General features: G+C 48.1%; 1 pseudogene; it reads left to right on the top strand.

The window, feature by feature from the left end:
- Positions 1 to 4,622: 4,622 nt before the first annotated feature.
- LOC148045750 (tumor necrosis factor receptor superfamily member 16-like) lies at positions 4,623 to 16,828 on the top strand (annotated as a pseudogene).
- The last annotated feature ends 1,843 nt before the right edge of the window (positions 16,829 to 18,671 follow it).

Raw genomic sequence — 18,671 nt, 5'->3', positions numbered from 1 at the left:
CCCATTGCATTCTCTCCAGCAAAAGCCATCCAGTCCGTTAGTCCACATTAAGGAGGGAGGAAGGCCGGGGTGGACGCATCAATTCTTAATGCCTGGAGCCATCTGAGGACTTCAAAAGGGGAACCTCATAAAATTCAATGGCTTTTTCTCGGTGGGGGGAGCCCATGGCACCTTCCTCCCACCCCTCTGATCTCCCCCAACGACCCCTTTGAAGTCCCCCTCTGTTGTTCTCCTTTGCATCCTGCGGAGAAAAAGCACACAGCCCTGCGAATTGTGGAATTGGGCAGGTACGAGCCGCCAGATGAGAAGGGCTGGCTGTAAAACTCCTTGTAAACGGTGGACAATAAATTGCAAATCCCCCCCCCCCAATACACACACTTTTTTAAATCTCCAAAGACATTCCTCTTTGGAAGCCATCCTTTTATTTCAGGATTTTAATATTCTTTGATTCAACATTTCTGCAACCTGTCTTCCCCCTATAAGGCCACGCCGGGCTTATCTTGCAGAGAGGATAAAAAAAAGGCAAAAAAAATCATTCAAAGTTGTTAAAATTTACGCCGATTAAAATTTGAAGACCGTGCTTTTTTGGGGGGGAACGATGCATCTCTTTTGCAATTTCCTTTCTTGCAAAGTTGCAAATTCAAGCGTGCCTTTTTTTTCCTTTCTTCCCCCTACGCAGTGCTTGATGTGACGCGGATTTATTTTGTGGCCTTTTTCAGGATTATTATTATTATTTTTTTAGATATACAGAATCCATTCGGGCAAGAGAATGAGGATTAAAATAAATAAAATAAAATAAAGGCAATGGGATGACAGGGAGCAAAAGCATTCTGACCGATATAGCCAGTTTTGGTAGTTGGAAACGCCAATCAGAAGCTGGGCTGTTTTGTGATGGGATGGGAGACCACTGAATTGGGATATGAATCCACCTGTGGGCAAAAAGCAGTTAGGACCAGTAGATATGACCATTTTTCGCACTTACGACCATCACAGCATCCCCATGGTCTCATGATCAAAATGTGGCCTGCCTGCCTGCCTGCCTTCCTTCCTTCCTTCCTTCCTTCCTTCCTTCCTTCCTTCCTTCCTTCCTTCCTTCCTTCCTTCCTTCCTACCTACCTACCTACCTACCTACCTACCTACCTACCTACCTACCTACCTACCTACCTACCTACCAGATGCTTGGCAACTGACTCATACTTATGAAGGTTGCAGTGATCTGCTTTTTTGCGATCTTTTGACAAACAAAATCAACGAGGAAGCCAGATTCCACTTAATGACCGTGTCACACGCTCAGGTATTCACTTAGCGGCTGTGGCAGGACAGGTTGTAAATTGGAGCAAAACTCATTTTAAAAACTGCCTCATTTAGCAACAGAGGTTTTGGGCGTTCTGTCTTCCCATTTTATTCCACTACGCAAATGTAGACATAGGGATAGTCATATTTAGAAAAACATGACTTATTGACCGGTCCTGGCTCCATTGTGGTCGTAAGTCGAGGACTGGCGGTACATTTTTGTTGCCACCATCTCAGATCAAAGCCTCAACAAGCAGGTGTCGATGTTAAAAAATAAATAAAACAGTTCTTCAACAGTGTGTCCAATTTTTTGTTTTTTTTTCTTAACGTTGATTTCTTCCCATATTATTCCACTACAGAAACTGGGAGAGGGGGGCAATTTTAGGAAAGTAATTCAAAGTTGATAAAAAAATAATAAATTATGCATTCAGGAGAAAAATCTGGCAGGCCTTTTTCCAGCTTAACAATTTTATAAAAAGGCATCGGAATTTGTAAAATCGTAACTGATGCATTCGAAACAAATGTGGTGGCTCTTTTCCTATAACAGTTTTATATAAAGGCATCTGGTTTTCTGAGCAACAGCTTGATAGCCAGGAAAAAATAATAATTGAATGTGATAATAATCTTTCAATTTTTTATATTTTTAAAGCAAGAGCTTTTGTCAGCCCTGGAATGACAATGGCTCTTCCTCCCGTCTCTAAGGAAGATCTCTCTGGCCGGGCCCCCTCCCACACACCCCCGCCCCCTTTGTGTCCTGCAAGAGACCGGAAATGCATCTCTTGGAATTTGAGGAGGGGGCTAGGAGGGTCCGAAGATTGCAGAGATCAAAGGAGGGAAAAGAAAGGCCTGTGGGTCAATTCTCAAAGGCCCCCTGCTTGGAAGGACTGGACAAGTTTATGTCCTGTACTTCAGGGTCTCAGCCATAACCCAAATAGCTGAAGTGGGGAGTGGGGGGGGAAGACCCCTCCTCTCTGGTTTTAATTGTGGAGGCTGGACTGGCCCTGCCTTCGACCCTGAAATCAGGAGCAACTTTGAATTCAGTGATTCTGTTTACAGCTAGTCCTCAATGACCCCAATTAACAGCAGAATTCACAATTGTTTTTTTTTAAATATTTTTGGCCAAGTTTTTTTATTTTATATTGCTTATACATATCAATGGATGAACAGTGTGATACCTGGGTATCAAACATTTGAGAACACATAAACATAATATTATTACTCACAGTTATTACATTTCATGTTGTTTAAACATATCTAATACCACCACCATTCAATTTCTCCTAATTATTATTATTACATATATCTTGTTGTGTTAAAATATGTATATTGTTGTTCCCCTCTTAGTTATATTTCTATTCCAACTTTTCTACTCTAACTTTTATTCATGTCACCTTTGTATTCAAACACATTTCTGTCTTCTTTTACCTGTTTTATTATTTCCCTCTTCGCATCTGTTTATATTAAAGTTTCATCTTTCATTCTTCCATTGTTCAGGGTTTCCATATATACAATTTTCCATATAAGCCCCCTAGAATCACTTAAAAGTAAATTAGCATCTGTATAAATTCTCTAAATAAATGAGGTGAATAATGTTCTCTAAATAATAATTATAGCAATAGCAATAGCAGTTAGACTTATATGCCGCTTCACAGGGCTTTCAGCCCCCTGTAAGCGGTTTACAGAGTCAGCATATTGCCCCCAACAACAATCCGGGTCCTCATTTTACCCACCTCGGAAGGATGGAAGGCTGAGTCAACCTTTGAGCCGGTGAGATTTGAACCGCTGAACTGCAGATAGCAGTCAGCTGAAGTGGCCTGCAGTACTGCACCCTAACCACTGCGCCACCTCGGCTCGGTTTATTATACTAGTTTTATAGAATTTATATTCTATAGTAGAATTACAGAACTATATTACAGAATTTATATGATTTATATAGAATTACAATTACATAGTCTATATATATATATATATATATAAAGTAATGTTGCAATTATTCTGTAAATAAACTGAGTGAATGAAGTGAATAAAATGAAATTAAATACAGGTAGTCCTCAACTTACAACAGTTCGTTTAGTAACTGCTCAAAGTTACAGCGGCACTGAAAATGTGACTTATGGCCGTTTTTCACAGTTACGACCGTCGCAGCATTCCCTTGTGGTCATGTGACCAAAATCCAGATGCTTGCAAATTGACTCATGTTAATGACAGTCACTGTGTCCCAGGAGTCACAAGATCCCCCTTTTGCGACTTTATGACGGGCAAAATTAAAGGGGAAGCTGGATTCACTTAAGGACCGTATGACTAACTGATTCACTTAACAAGAAAGGTCGTAAAAATGCCTCACTTAGCAACAGAAATATTGGGGTTGCAACTCGAGGGCTGCCTGTAATTTTTTCTATAAAAAAATAGAAAATAAATAATAAAATAATCAATAATTAAATAATAAAAAAATAAAATGAAATAATAAAATAAAAATAATAAATGAACAATAAAGAAACAACAATCAATTTCCATTGGTAAGCAAGGTGATTGTTAAGTGATTTAAGCCCAATTTTATGAGCTCTTTTTTTTTGCACTGTCGTTAACCGAATCGTCGTTAAATAAATCTGGTGGCCGTTAAGCGAATCAGGCTCCACTTTGCTTGTGGGAAAGCTGCAAATGCTGTGACATTTGTGTACTCGCTGAACAACCGCAGTGATTCGCATAACGAGGTCGTAAAATGGGGCAAAGCTCATGCAATGATTGTCTCGCTTTGTCGGGCTTCGTCATAAGTCGAGGACTACCTGCATACCCCCCATCTGGTTGGCCAGATTTCCAGTGTGCCCGTGTCTCCCTTTTCGCCTCTTCTTTGTCTCTCCTTCCTCCCCCCCCCACCACAATGGGGCGGGGGGTCTGAAAGGGGCGGGCGGGGGGCGAGGTCAAGGCGCAGGGAGGGGGCGAGGAGGGCGTGTGAACGGGGCCGGCCCGCAGTCCCAGCAACGGCAGAGACGGAGCAGAGACCCCCCAGCCAACCCACTCGGGAGAGAAGCGGCGAGAGAGCCGTGCAGCTAAACTCCCGACAAAAGGCGCCGCTTCCCTCGCCTGGCAAATTGAGGAAGGGTCGCTTTCTTTTCTTTTCCTCCTGCTAGCCGGGCGGGAGAGGGCGGGGTCCGCTGAGAGACCCTTGCCCGGAGTCTGCCTGGTTCTCTTTCTCTCGTCCACTCACCCACCCACTCGCGATCTTCCGAGGAGCGGACAGAAAAGAGGGTCTCCGGCGCCGCCGGCCCGGCTGATCGGCAAATAAACGCCCCCTCCTCTTCCTCCCCTCCTGCTCCCTCCGTCCCGGCGAGATGAAACTGATCCAGCGCTTCGTCCTGGCGCTGCAGCTGCTGGCAGCTAAGGTGGGTCTCCCTGGGGGTGGGGGGCGTCGCTTGCGGGGAAGGGAGGGGGTCCCGGGAGGGGGAAAGACCCCCTATTCCAAGCACGGGATGGCCGCTCATTAAGGGGGGGTGCAAGCAAAAAAAAGCGCAGAGATTGGAGAAGGACGGATAAAGGTTTCCTTGGGAGTAAGGACCCTTCAGACCATCTCCCCCTCAAGAGAAAAGCCCCCGCGGTGGGATGGGGAGGGCTCTGGCTGTTGAGGGGAGGATGGGAGTTTTGGGTCCTTTCGCAACTGGTTCCAAGCTGTGGGCCTGGGGAGGGGTCTGTTTCCCCCCCGCCTCGATACCCCGTTCACACGACCCGCTCTAGCCGTGTCCTGAGTGTGCCCCCCCCCTTTTCTGGGCTACGGAGGGCTGGGGGTTTCTCGACACTCGCCCGGCAGAACCAGGCAAAAGTCTAGCCGGGACGGGGGGGGGCGGGGGGGGGCGTTGCCTTTGCAAAGCAGGAGTTAGCGGGTCCTCAGAACACTGCCTACCCACCCCCAAAATAAAGTGGGGGCTCCATGCCATGAAGCTGGCAGAGGGGTCGTGTTGGGGAGGGGGATGTTTTAAGCCTATCTGCTTTAAACTGCCCACTATTTGGGGGATAAGAGGGAAGGAGCAGGAATAGGAGGAGAAGGAAAAAAGAGGAGGCAGGAGGGAGGAAAGGAGGAAGAAGAGAGGAAGGAAGAAGAGAGGAAAAGGAATAGAAGGACGGGAAGGAAAAGAGAAGGAGGGAGGAGGAGGAATAGAAGAAGGAGGAAGGGAGGAAAGGAAGAAAGAAGAAGAGAGAAAGGAATAGAAGGACGGGAAGGAAAAGAGAAGGAGGGAGGAGGAGGAATAGAAGAAGGAGGAAGGGGGAAGGAAGAAAGAAGAAGAGAGAAAGGAATAGAAGGACAGGAAGGAAAAGAGAAGGAGGGAGGAGGAGGAATAGAAGAAGGAGGAAGGGGGGAAAGGAAGAAAGAAGAAGAAAGGAATAGAAGGACAGGAAGGAAAAGAGAAGGAGGGAGGAGGAGGAATAGAAGAAGGAGGAAGGGGGGAAGGAAGAAAGAAGAGGAGAGAAAGGAATAGAAGGACAGGAAGGAAAAGAGGAGGGAGGAGGAGGAATAGAAGAAGGAGGAAGGGAGGAAAGGAAGAAAGAAGAAGAGAGAAAGGAATAGGACAGGAAGGAAAAGAGAAGGAGGGAGGAGGAGGAATAGAAGGAGGAGGAAGGGGGGAAAGGAAGAAAGAAGAAGAAATGAATAGAAGGACAGGAAGGAAAAGAGAAGAAGGGAGGAGGAGGAATAGAAGAAGGAGGAAGGGAGGAAAGGAAGAACGAAGAAGAGAGAGAAAGGAATAGAAGGACAGGAAGGAAAAGAAGGAGTGGGGAAGAGAAGGAAGGGGGAAGAATTAAGGAAGAATGGGAGGAGGAGAGGAAGGGGAAGGAAGGAAAGAAAGGAAGGAAGGAAAAAGGAGGAAGAGGAAGGAAAGAGGAGGAAAAGGAGAAGAAAATGAAAGGAAAAAGGAAGGAAGATGAGAAAAGGAGGGTGGAAAGGGAATACTTTGAAATTCCCTTTGAGTCTCCTTTGGGCATCTCCTCCAATCCTTTCCTGGTTTCCATATGGACTCAGTTTCCCAGTCTATGAAATGGGAAGAGAGCCCTTTTCCCCCCCCAAAGATTCTTGCTGAATTTTCATCAAGGGTTTTTTCCCCAAACCAAGTCAACGGTGGGAATATCCATCGAAAGCGGCCTCTTGACTTGTCCCTTCTCTGTCCTTGGGACAAGGCTGACTCTTTAAATTTAAATTGATTTGGCTCATCGTGATTCCTTGGCAACATATGTCCCATCTTTGAAGTCGTTCCACACAGGTCTCGCAGTTGAACAAAAGTACCATTTTAGGGGTTTCATTCAAGCTTAAAGTTCAGCTCTGCTATTGCAAAAAGAAAAAGTAAATGCAGAAAAATAGAGATTCCAGGAAGAAAGGTTGCAAATGAGAAATGCAGGAGTTTAGTTTTGCATTCCCACAACATCCTTAACCCGGGTTGGGTTTAAATGCTTGCTTGAGTCGCACAGTGCCTTGTTTGTGGGTGAGGTGGGGTAGCCTTCCCCAAATAAGACAGCTGCTCTCCCCTAAAACCCCTCTGCACCCTAAATTCTGTTATCCTGAACCCCCAGCTTTTACGTAATATGTGGATGCTTCGATTCCTACCTTCCTGTGGTTTTGGATGTCAGGTGAAGACAACAAGTGGGTTTGTTTGCCCTCGCAAGTAAATGTATCAGAAGGAAGGTGGGCTTCTCCTTTCCGTTTGCATAAATATTTAAGTGGCATTATAAATGCATTTTTTATTATTTATTTATAAAGTCAATATATATGGCCCCCCAACTCACTCATGGTGACTCTGGACTGCGTACAAAAAATGTAACTTCAGTGCAGAACTAAAACTCAAGATAGAAAAAATGAAACTCTAATACAAAAATGAAACCGCATTCCAAATAGGAAAATAAATTTCCAATACAAAAATAAATTTCCAATGCAAAAATAAATTCCTAATAGAAAGGTTAATTGTAGGAACTCTGCAATAATACTACGATATCAGTAACACTACAATACCAATGGTGCGTTTGTAGAACATCCCAAAATCAAGTTGAATTGGAAAGCCTGAAGGACTTTTTTACTCTTAAAAACTGGACCAAAACAAAGAAGAATGAATATCTAGGCTGAAAAGAGAAAATAAAAAAGGCACAATAAACTTAATTTATTTAAATTTTTAAAAACCGGGTGGAAGCATCAGTTTGCACGCACAGTTAAACGAAATTATTTTAGACAAAGGGAAATGGTGTGTTATTTTGACAAAAGCTGGGCTGCTAAGGGCTTGCAATTGAAATATCATCTGTAAATAGATTCAGAGGCCAGTTAAAAGGACAGGAATTGCAAAGAATTTGCAAAAGTGACTTGTGAGGATCTCAGGCTAATGCAAAACATATTGTTAAGAGGCTCAAAATATCTATTGTTCTCTTCCCATTAATTCCCACCCAGATTTCCTTTCTAGCCCAGCCAATGAAAAATAATGGGGTGGGGGGGGGGGAGAGAGAGAGGATTAAAGTGGGAGCTGGAAATGAAGATTGCAATATTTTATCTTAAGAGCCATTTTCCTAACCTGGAGAAAAAAATGCAGCTGAAAGAATTTGGTGGACGTAAAACTACAGAAAATTAAAATGCTTTTTGGAAAGTTTCCATGTACAGCCAGCCCTCTGGCTCTTATGACCAACAGGGAGACCCCAAAATGTATGTTGCTAAGCGAAACATGTTGTTAAATGGGGTCTGTCCCACTTTTCTTGCCACTGTTCTTAAGTGAATCACAACGTTTGTTAAATCGCGTGGTCATTAAAAGGAATCTGACTTCCCCATTGACTTCGCTTGTCAGGTGGTCGCAAAAAAAAGGGGGGGTCATGTGACACCCCCACACAAACACACCACAACTGTCATAAGTATGAATCAGTGGCCAAGAGTCTGAATTCCCCCCCCCCTTTCATTTCAAGGCCACTCAGGATATGGTGAAGGACAGATTCTCCCCCGCAGGCCTCAAGCTTGGCAATAGGCCCATTTTACAGAGGGAGAACTGAGGCACGGAATTCCAGAGGTGGATAGAAAGGAAAACCTTCAATTTGGGTCTCTTTTTCCTACATCCTGGCTCTGCAATTGCTCAGGGGCTTCAGAGGACCTCCCTGGGGGGGGCTGGTTCAGCTTAAGCCCCTCCCCCTCCCCAAAAAGAAGGGGGGTATGCTGAGCCTCTCCCCCCCCCCCTTTCCCCCCTTTTTTTCAAGAAAAAGATTTGACAACTGTCTGGAACGGTATATAAAGATTCCTGTTTTGGGCAGGGGGGGTTGGTCTAGATGACCTCCAAGGTTAGGATTTCATGCTTCCTCCCCTCTCGCAGATTTCACATTGGGATTAGAGGTTTAGAGGTTTTATTTGCATTTGTAGGCCGCCCTTTTCCCTGAGGGGACTCAGGGCGGCTCACAGAAAACCAGGGAGGGGGGAATACAACATTGAGACAACAACATATAATAAAATAGTAAACAACATGCATACATCATTCGGGCGGGGTAGCGATCCTTATCCCCAGGCCTGACGGGCGAGCCAGTTCTTCAAGGCTGTGCGGAAGGCTTGGACGGTGGAGAGGGTACGAATCTCCACGGGGAGCTCGTTCCAAAGGGTCGGGGCTACTGCTGAGAAGGCCCTCCTCCTTGTAGTTGCCAGCCGACACTGGCTGGCCGATGGAATGCGGAGGAGGCCTAATCTATGGGATCTTATAGGTCGTAGGGAGGTAATCGGCAGAAGGCGGTCTCTCAAGTATCCAGATCCACTGCCATGTAGGGCTTTATGGGTGATCAATAGCACCTTGAAGCGCATCCGGAGATCGACAGGTAGCCAGCGCAGCTCGCGGAGGATAGGTGTAATGCGGGTGAATCGAGGTACACCCGCGATCACTCGCGCGGCTGCGTTCTGCACTAGCTGAAGTCGCCGGATGCTCCTCAAGGGCAGCCCCATGTAGAGCACATTGCAGTATTCCAGCCTAGAGGTCACAAGGGCCCGAGTGACTGTTGTGAGGGCCTCCCGATTCAGGTAGGGTCGCAACTGGCGCACCAGGCGTACCTGGGCGAATGCCCCCCTGGTCACAGCCGTTAAATGGTGGTCGAATGACAGCTGTGGATCCAGGAGGATTCCCAAGTTGCGGACCCTCTCTGAGGGGTGTAAAATTTGACCCCCCAGCCTGAGTGTTGGATTATTGGCCAAATCTTTGGGAGGAAAACACAACAGCCACTCGGTCTTTTCTGGGTTGAGCACAAGCTTGTTAATCCTCATCCAGTCCATGACGGCTTCAAGCCCCCGGCCCATCACGTCAACCGCTTCATTGATTTGGCACGGGGCGGACAGATACAATTGAGTATCGTCCGCATATTGATGGTATCTGATCCCGTGCCTGCGGATGATCTCTCCAGCGGTTTCATGTAGATGTTAAATAGTAGGGGGGATAAGACCGAACCCTGCGGCACCCCATAATTTAGGGGCCTTGGGGACGATCTCTGCCCTCCCACTAACACCGACTGCGCCCTGTCCGAGAGGTAGGAGGAGAACCACCGTAACACGGTGCCTCCCACTCCCACCTCCCGCAGTCGTCGCAGAAGGATACCATGGTCGATGGTATCGAAAGCCGCTGAGAGGTCAAGGAGGACAGGATGGAGGAATGTCCTTCATCTCTGGCTCTCCAAAGATCATCCATCAATGCGACCAAAGCGGTTTCTGTGCTGTAACCGGGTCTGAAGCCTGACTGGAAGGGGTCTAGATAGTTTGCTTCCTCCAAGGACCGTTGGAGCTGGAAGGCCACCACCTTCTCAACAACCTTCCCCAGAAAGGGGAGGTTGGAGACCGGGCGATAGCTGTTAAGAGCAGCTGGATCCAAGGATGGTTTCTTCAGGAGGGGTCTCACCACCGCCGCTTTCAGTGCGGCGGGGAAGTTCCCCTCCCGAAGGGAGGCGGTTACAACCGCCTGGATCCAGCCTCGTGTCACCTCACTGCAGTTAGCAACCAGCCATGAGGGACACGGATCCAAAGCACAGGTGGAGGAACTTACAGCTCTCATGGCCTTGTCCACATCCCCGGGGGTAACTTCCTGAAACTCAACCCAGAGCTGTTCTACTTGGTCCCCCTGTGCCTCGGCTGGAACTGCAGGTGTGGAGTCCAAGTCCGACCGAAACCGAGCAATTTTGTCCGCTAAGAATTGGGCATATTCTTCAGCTCTGCCCTGCAGGGGTTCCCCCGTCTCCCTTTTGTTTAATAGGAGCGGGTTATCCTGAACAGGGCGGCTGGACGGGACTCAGCGGATGCAACCAGGGTGGCTATGTGTGATCTTTTAGCTGCCCTAAGTGCCCTAGTATATTCCCTGGTGCAGGTGGTTACCATTGCTCGGTTCGATTCGGACTTATCGGACCTCCAACGGTGCTCTAGGCATCTCCTCCGGCGCTTCATCTCCCGGAGCTCCTCGGTGAACCAACGGAGAGTGCATTTTTTTCCAGCCTCACTTCACATTTTTGGCATGGTTCATCATCTCTTGTCACAAAGATATGGGGGGGGGGTCAAAAAGTCGCTTCATATAGGTAGTCGAGGTGGCGCAGTGGTTAGGGTGCAGCACTGCAGGCCACTTCAGCTGACTGTTATCTGCAGTTCGGCTGTTCAAATCTCACCGGCTCAGGGTTGACTCAGCCTTCCATCCTTCCGAGGTGGGTGAAATGAGGACCCGGATTGTTGTTGGGGGCGATATGCTGACTCTGTAAACTGCTTAGAGAGGGCTGAAAGCCCTATGAAGCGGTATATAAGTCTAACTGCTATTGCTATTGCTAGTCCTCGACTTACGACAGCAGCTGAGCCTAAAATTTATGTTGCACAAGCAAGACGGTCGAGTGACTTTTGCCCACTCTGCAACCTTCCTTTACAGCCACTGTGGATCCCTGCAGTTGTTAAGTGAGCCGCGTGGTCATTAAGTGAAACCTGGCTACCTCCTTGACCTCTTGCTTGTCGGAAGAGAGGAGCGCGGCGGGGGGGCACTGCAACCCACATAAATAGAGTTGCCAATCGAGTTTGAATTTCGGCCACGTGACCCTGGGGAAGCAGCAAAGGTGCGAAAAACAGTCAGAAGTTACCTTTGGACGGTCGCTAAATGAACCGTTGTAAGTCGAGGACTACCTGCAACTTAAAATCTTCACCCGCTGCTATGTTGCACGCAGGGGATTTCTGGCTTAGAGGAAACGGCAGGAGAATTTGGGCTGTGCACATATTTGTGCGTTCAGCACAGGAAGGAATCCAGAAGACATGGGTTCTGCCTTCTCCTGCCAAATGCCGCGGGGCAAAATAATGCTCAGTTGGCGGAAAGAGAAATCTTTCCTAGCCCCTTTCGTGAATGAAGATGCTCCTGGAGGTATCTTCACGGGAAGACTGACCGGTGAGTCTGCTCGTCTTTCTGGAAAAAATTGTCTGCCTTGTGGTTGGGGCACCACCAGGAAATCTCAGACAGCGAGCAACATAGCTAAACATTTACTGTTTCGATCATCAGCCTAGGAAACCTAGACTTAGAGTTGGAAGGGGCCCCGGAGGTCTTCTAGTCCAACCCCCTGCTCCTACCATTTCTGATTAGTCTCTTCTTAAAAGCCTCCAGTGTTGGAGCACTCAAAACTTCTGGAGGGAAGTTGTTACGCTGGTTAAATTGTTCTCACTGTCAAAAAAAAACAAACACATTCCTTTTATTTCTAGGTTAAATGTCTTTCTGATTAGTTTCCATCCATTGCTTCTTGCCTGGCCTTCTGGTGCTTTGGAAAATAAGTTGTAAACCCTCCCCCCACACTTTGTGACAGCAAGGATAAAAAATGCATTTTTAATTTTTCGATATCTGTTGCATTTTCCAACCTTAGTGACTTTAAGAGTGATGGACAGCAACTCCCAGAATCCCCCATCCAGGATGCTTTAATAGGGGAGGACTTCCACTCCCAGAATCCCCCAGCCAGGATGCTTTAAGAGGGGAGGGCTTCCACTCCCAGAATCCCCCATCCAGGATGCTTTAATAGGGGAGGACTTCCACTCCCAGAATCCCCCAGCCAGGATGCTTTAAGAGGGGAGGACTTCCACTCCCAGAATCCCCCAGCCAGGATGCTTTAAGAGGGGAGGGCTTCCACTCCCAGAATCCCCCATCCAGCATGCTTTAAGAGGGGAGGACTTCAACTCCCAGAATCCCCCATCCAGGATGCTTTAAGAGGGGAGGACTTCCACTCCCAGAATCCTCCAGCCAGGATGTTTTAAGAGGGAGGACTTCCACTCCCCAGAATCCCCCATCCAGCATGCTTTAAGAGGGGAGGACTTCCACTCCCAGAATCCCCCACTCAAGATGCTTTAAGAGGGGAGGACTTCCACTCCCAGAATCCCCCAGCCAGGATGCTTTAAGAGGGGAGGGCTTCCACTCCCAGAATCCCCCATCCAGGATGCTTTAAGAGGGGAGGACTTCCACTCCCAGAATCCCCCATCCAGGATGCTTTAAGAGGGGAGGACTTCCACTCCCAGAATCCCCCAGCCAGCTATGCTTTAAGAGGGGAGGACTTCCACTCCCAGAATCCCCCAGCCAGGATGCTTCAAGAGGGGAGGACTTCCACTCCCAGAATCCCCCAGCCAGAAGGCTTTAAGACACCTGGACAGCTGGGGAATTCTGGGGTTGGTCTCACTCATCTTAACATTACCAAGTTTAAACAGCAAGTTGTTTTAAAGGGAGGCCATGTCAAGTCAGGAGGGAAAATTTGATCCTCCACCTTCAGGAGCAGTTTATCTCCATCCAGCTCCGGAAGGCAATTCCAGAGATAGCCTTCCACTGAAGGAACAGTTTACAAGTAGTCCTTGATTGTGACCACAACTGACCCAAAAAAATCCTGTTGCTGAGTGAAACTGTGAATTTTGCCCACTTTACGACCATTCTTGCCAACGTTGTTAAGTGAATCCCTGCAATTCTGTCAGTCATACGGTTGAGTAAATCGTGCTTTCCCCGTGGACTTGGCTTGGCAGGAGGTCGCAAAAGGGGACCCCCGAGACGCTGTAAGTGTGAACCAGGTGCCAAGCGTCCGAATTTTGTTCACATGACCATGAAGGACGGTGTTAGCGTGAGAAAACGGTCACGAGGTCACTTTTTTCATGGCGGTTGCAACTTCGGAAGGTCAGTAAACAAACTGTCGTAAGTGGAGGACTTTATTTCGAAGGCCAGGCCTTTGAAGCTCTCCAGAGAGGGAGACCCCAGCCCCTTTTCCCCCCTCTCTTTATTTGGAAGGATGATGGGTGGTTATATCATTTTGGGGAGGGGTCTGTGTGTGTGTAATACGATCTGCTCTCCTCCTGGAGTGACAGGGCAGGTTTCGGCTTAATTAGAAGAGGGGCTTGGACCTGGAGGTGTGGCGGGGGGGGGGAGCTGCCGGGTGGGTTTCGGGTACGGGGGTTAGGGGACCCTGGAAGGGAAAACAGAAGGTGGTTTTGTTCCTTTGGCCCAGGGTGGGGTGCAAAGAAATTCTGACTGCCAGCTGCCTCCGCCCCAGGCGGAGATTCCTCCTCGCTGGACCGACGGTCCGTGTTTTTCGGCAGGCGGGGATGGTGGGGGGGGGTGTTCTGCCGCATTCCGAAGGTTATTAAGAGAGACCCCCGCAGGGTGGTGTCTGGGGAAGCAGAAGCCCCTCGTAACCGTGAAAAATAAAAATAAAAATAAAAAACCCCACCCTTGTTCTTTTCTGCAGAAAATGAGTGCGAGAAATTCAAAAGTCTTGGGGGAACACACACACACACACACACACACACACGAAAGGGAGGGGGGTGTCCTGCTAAAATGCTTCCTGGTTCAGGAGGGTTCAAAGCACTTCCCCCCCCCACCCTGAGTTTGCAATGCCAGAAATTCACCAGCCGCACCTGGGGGACAATCAACTACAAAGCCCATCGTTCCCAATGCGGCTGGGTAACGGACTGGGGGGAGGGTTGAAAGAGGAATAGGGTTTTTTTTTGGGGGGGGGGGAGGGCACGTCTAGCAAAAGATGTGGCAAGGCGCTGGCTACAAACCAGGAGGTGGTGAGTTCTAGTCCTGGTTTAGCCATGAAGCCAACTGGGTGACTTGGGCCAATCACCAGGAGACTGGGAGTTGTAGTAGTCCGCACCTTAGGCAAAAGGGCCAATTGGTGACCTTGGAGTCCCAACCCACCTCACAGGGTAGTTGTGTAGTAGAACGGGAGGTGGTGAGTTCCAGTTTTCCCCACCTGTGCTGCTTTAAGATTCCTGGACTTCAACTCCCAGGATTCCCTAGACAGCTATGAATTCTGGGAGTTGAAGTCCATGCATCTTAAAGTCACCCTGTTCTTTTTATTATTATTATTATTATTTTTTTATTATTGTTATTATTTTAATTTTTATCAATTTCATATATACATTCACAATTATATGATCTCATAACTGTTATTAATAATATGTATTTATAACAATTTTTCCCTACTGTTGACAATATACTTGAAGATTGCTTTTTTATCATCCCATAGACCCATCTTATCTTACAAGGGTCCTACTTCTTCTTCCCTCCCTCCCTCTTTCCTTCCCTCGTTTCTTCTCTCCACTCCCCTTCCTTCCCTCCTTCCTTCCCCTTCCCTCCTTCTCTCCTTTCCTCCTTCCTTCCCTCCTTCCTTCCTTCCCTCCTTTCTTTTCTCCTTCTCTCCTTCCTTTCCCCCTTCCTTTCCTCCTTCCTTCCCCCCTTCCTTCTCTCCTACATTCCCTCCTTTCTTCTCTCCTTCTCTCCTTCCCTTCCTTCCCCTCTTCTTCTCTCTTCTCTCCTTCCTTCCCTCCTGTTCAATTTTCTCACCGTCTGGGGTTTTTAAAGGGTTGGGGGAGGAGAGAAAAGGATCTCAAATCTACGGAGTTTGCAAACCCCGATTTTTTTAAACTCCTGGTCTGATTCACCGATCTGACTCTGGTTTCAGCTTCTGGCGCATCAAGGCTGCGAGAATGGGGAGGTGGCTTCGTCGGGGAGTGCTGCACCCTCTGTCCCCCAGGCTTCGGGGCACGGGTGCCCTGTGGGGACACCAACACCGTTTGTGAACCCTGCCAAGAAAGTGAGTATCCAGTTCCTTTTTTGGGGGGGGGGCGTGAGGTGTAAACCAGTTTGGACCCTACAGATGTAGAACAAAACCAGTCCCGTATTCAAGAGATGGATAATAGTATAGTAGAATTTGGGAGCCTGGGAGTTCTAGTCCCGCCTTACGAATGGAAAGCCAGGTGCTTGAACTTTGGGCCAATCACCAAGGAGGGCGGGGAGTTCTAGCCCCATCTTCTGTTATTTAGAAAGATAATAAAAGTGAGATAAATAAAAAAAATAAATTGCAAATGGATTTAGGATATGCCCAAATTACTTCCGGGGGTGGGTGTGGGGAGAGAAACCCCCTTATAGAAAGACCACTGCCCTGGGTAGTCCCGTCCCCCCCCCCGTCATCTTAAACATAAACCCCTTGGTCTTAGGTGGTAATCCTTGACTTACAACCACAACTGGGAGAATCTACATTCTGATCAAGACAGTTCTGAGTGAGTTTTGCCCCTTTTGATGCCCTTTGCCGTGGTCGTTATGCGAATCACATGGTCGTTAAGAGAATCAGGCTCCCCCATTGTTTATTGGAAGCCAGCCCAGAATGGCTGCAAATGGTGATCATACGACTCCAGGACCCTGTGGCCCTCCATAACTGCATGCCAGTTGCCAAGTGCTTGATTTCGATAATGTGACCATGGGTCGTCAGTATGAGGACTGTGACAATTCACGACTGTCATGGAAAGACCCCGTTATGGTTTGTAAGTCGGGGACTACCTGTAGAATCCATTCGTTTTTTCTACTGTATCGCTGGCTGTGTTGTACGCCTGTACCTTAATTTGCTCAATCTCTCTAATCGTGCAAATTCAAAACCTCCGGAAACGATTGGAGCTTTCGTCCCGAATTTGGATTGGTGACACTATGCACACAAGATTGTGGTTTCCTCTTATCGAAGGTGTGACGTTCTCCTCCACCATAAGTGCCACGACCCCTGCCGGGCCTGTTCCATGTGCCCGAGACAACTCCCCATCCGCGATTCCTGCACGGCGACCCGTGATACCCTTTGCGCCACCGGCTGTCCGCGCGGACATTACCTCGCACCGGGAAACGGGACGCAGCCCCCAAAGATCCTGCGTTCCTTGCCGGGTGTGCGACGAAGGCTACGGGCGGTCCAGGAGTGCAAGCCCGACAGCGACACAGTGTGCCAAAAATGCCCCGAGGGGTACTACTCGGAGGTGAAGAGCCCGTACGAGCCGTGTCTGATTTGCCGACGAGAATGCGGACCGAAGGAAGTCATGATCCAGCCGTGTACCCCGTTATCAGACACTCTCTGCATGGGTATGTGGGCGCACCGGGAGGGGTGGGGAGAACCTGGATGGGGGAGGGACAGGATCCTTCGGGAGAATTCAGTGGGGGTGAAGGACACAGGGCTGCTCATCGGGGATCTAGTGGATTCTGCGGACTCGTTCCGCCGAAGAGTGCGATTGGATTTGCTCGCAGCCGAACTGTCTCCTCTCTAAAGATTTGGGAGCCGCCTTACAGGTGGTTCTCGTTTTACAACCACAGTCGAGCCTGTAATTTCCACTGCTAAGCGAGAGAGTTGATAAGGAACTCTGCCCCATTTTACAACCTTTCTTGCCACAGCTGTTAAGCGAGATCACTACACTTCTTATATTTAGTAACACAGTTGTTAAGTGAATCAGGCTTCCCTCTTGAGTTTGCTTATTGGAAGGTCGCAAAAGGGGATAATGTAACCCCGGGACACTGCCACCATCATAAATAAGAGTCAGTAGCCAAGCGTCTGAATTTGGAGCACATGACCCCCTGCAATGGTCGTAAGTGTGAAAAATGGTCCGGAGTGATTTTTTTTCAATGCCGTTGTAACTTTTGAACAGTCATTGAACAAACTGTTGTAAGTCAAGGACTACCTGTATTTGGAAGCTGGGCAGAAATTCTCCCAGTTTTATGTGCCGGCAGTCCTCGACTTATGACTGTCCGTTTAGTGACTGTTCAAAGTTACAACGGAACCAGAAAGGGTCATTTTCAAGCAGTCCCAGTTTTAGGCTCTCCTGGATAGTCCTTGAATTGCAAAGATTCGTTGAGCGACCGTTTGAAGTTGCAACCGCAGTGGGAAAAGTGACCATGGCTGATCCTCGTAGTTATGACTGCCACGGCGCGGCCAAGGCAGGCGGTTGTTAAAGTGAATCATGCCTGAATTTAGGCCTTTTAGGCTGCGACTGTTAAGCGTCACTGCGGCCGTTAAGGGAACTAGGGCGTCGTTCAGCAAATCTGGCTCCCCCACTCCTTCCCCCCCCCCCCCCCCGATGGACTTGACAGGTTGGAAGGCGGCTGGGAAGGTCACAAAACAGGGTTGTGGGACTCAGCAGAGATGCTGCTCCACAATGACGCAGGGCTCAGAGTGGAGTACCGCAGGGCTACTTCTGCTGACGGCCAGATATCTGCAATTTGGTAGTTCGAATCTCACCAGGCTCAAGGTTGACTCAGCCTTCCATCCTTCCGGGGTGGGTAAAATGGGGACCCAGATTGTTGGGGGGCAAGAGGCTGATTCTGTAAACCGCTTAGAAGGGGCCTTTAAAGCACTGTGCTATTGCTATTTATTTTGCTTCCTTCCTTCCTTCCTTCCTTCCTTCCTTCCTTCCTTCCTTCCTTCCTTCCTCCTTCCTTCCTTCCTTCCTTCCTTCCCTCCCCTTCCTTTCTTTTCCCTTCCCTCCCCTTCCTTTCTTTTCCCTTCCTTTCCTTTCTTTTCCCTTCCTTTCGTTTCCTTTCCTTTCGTTTCCTTCCTTGGTATGCAGTGGTTAGAATGGCACTATTGCAGGCTAACTCTGCCGACTGCCAAGAGTTCAAATCTCACCAGGGTCAAGGTTGACTCAGCCTTCCATCCTTCTGAGGTGGGTAAAGTGGGGACTCAGATTGTTGAGGGTCAAGAGGCTGGCTCTTAGAGAGGGCTGGAAAACATTGTAAAGCGGTATATAAGTGCTAAGTGTCCCTAAATCTATGTCGGTTTAACCAAGTCCCCAAATTGGGATCACGTGACCATAGGAAATGCTGCAAAGGTTGTAAATGTGAGGACCGGTCATAAGACACTTTTCCCTATGTTGCGAGGACATTTACAGAGGGTTGTGTGATGTAGGGTTTTCCAAGCCAAGGCAGGGGGTTGGACTAGAAGACCTCCAAGGTCTCTCCCAACTCTGTTATTCTATTCCATTCCATTCCCTCTTCTCTTCTCTTCTCTTCTTCTCTTCTCTCTCTTCTCTCCTCTCTCTCCTCTCTTCTATTCTATTCCATTTATCAGTTTATAAATAGATCTATTCATTTATTTAGATGTGTCTTGGAGGGTTTTTT

The sequence above is a fragment of the Thamnophis sirtalis genome, unplaced genomic scaffold (assembly GCF_051295495.1).
Source record: "Thamnophis sirtalis isolate CommonGarterSnake01/CBP01778 unplaced genomic scaffold, rThaSir2_p1.2 scaffold_4, whole genome shotgun sequence".
NCBI lineage: Eukaryota > Metazoa > Chordata > Lepidosauria > Squamata > Natricidae > Thamnophis > Thamnophis sirtalis.
The sequence above is the reverse complement of the archived record's forward strand: the minus strand, read 5'-3'. Positions and strand labels throughout refer to the sequence as shown.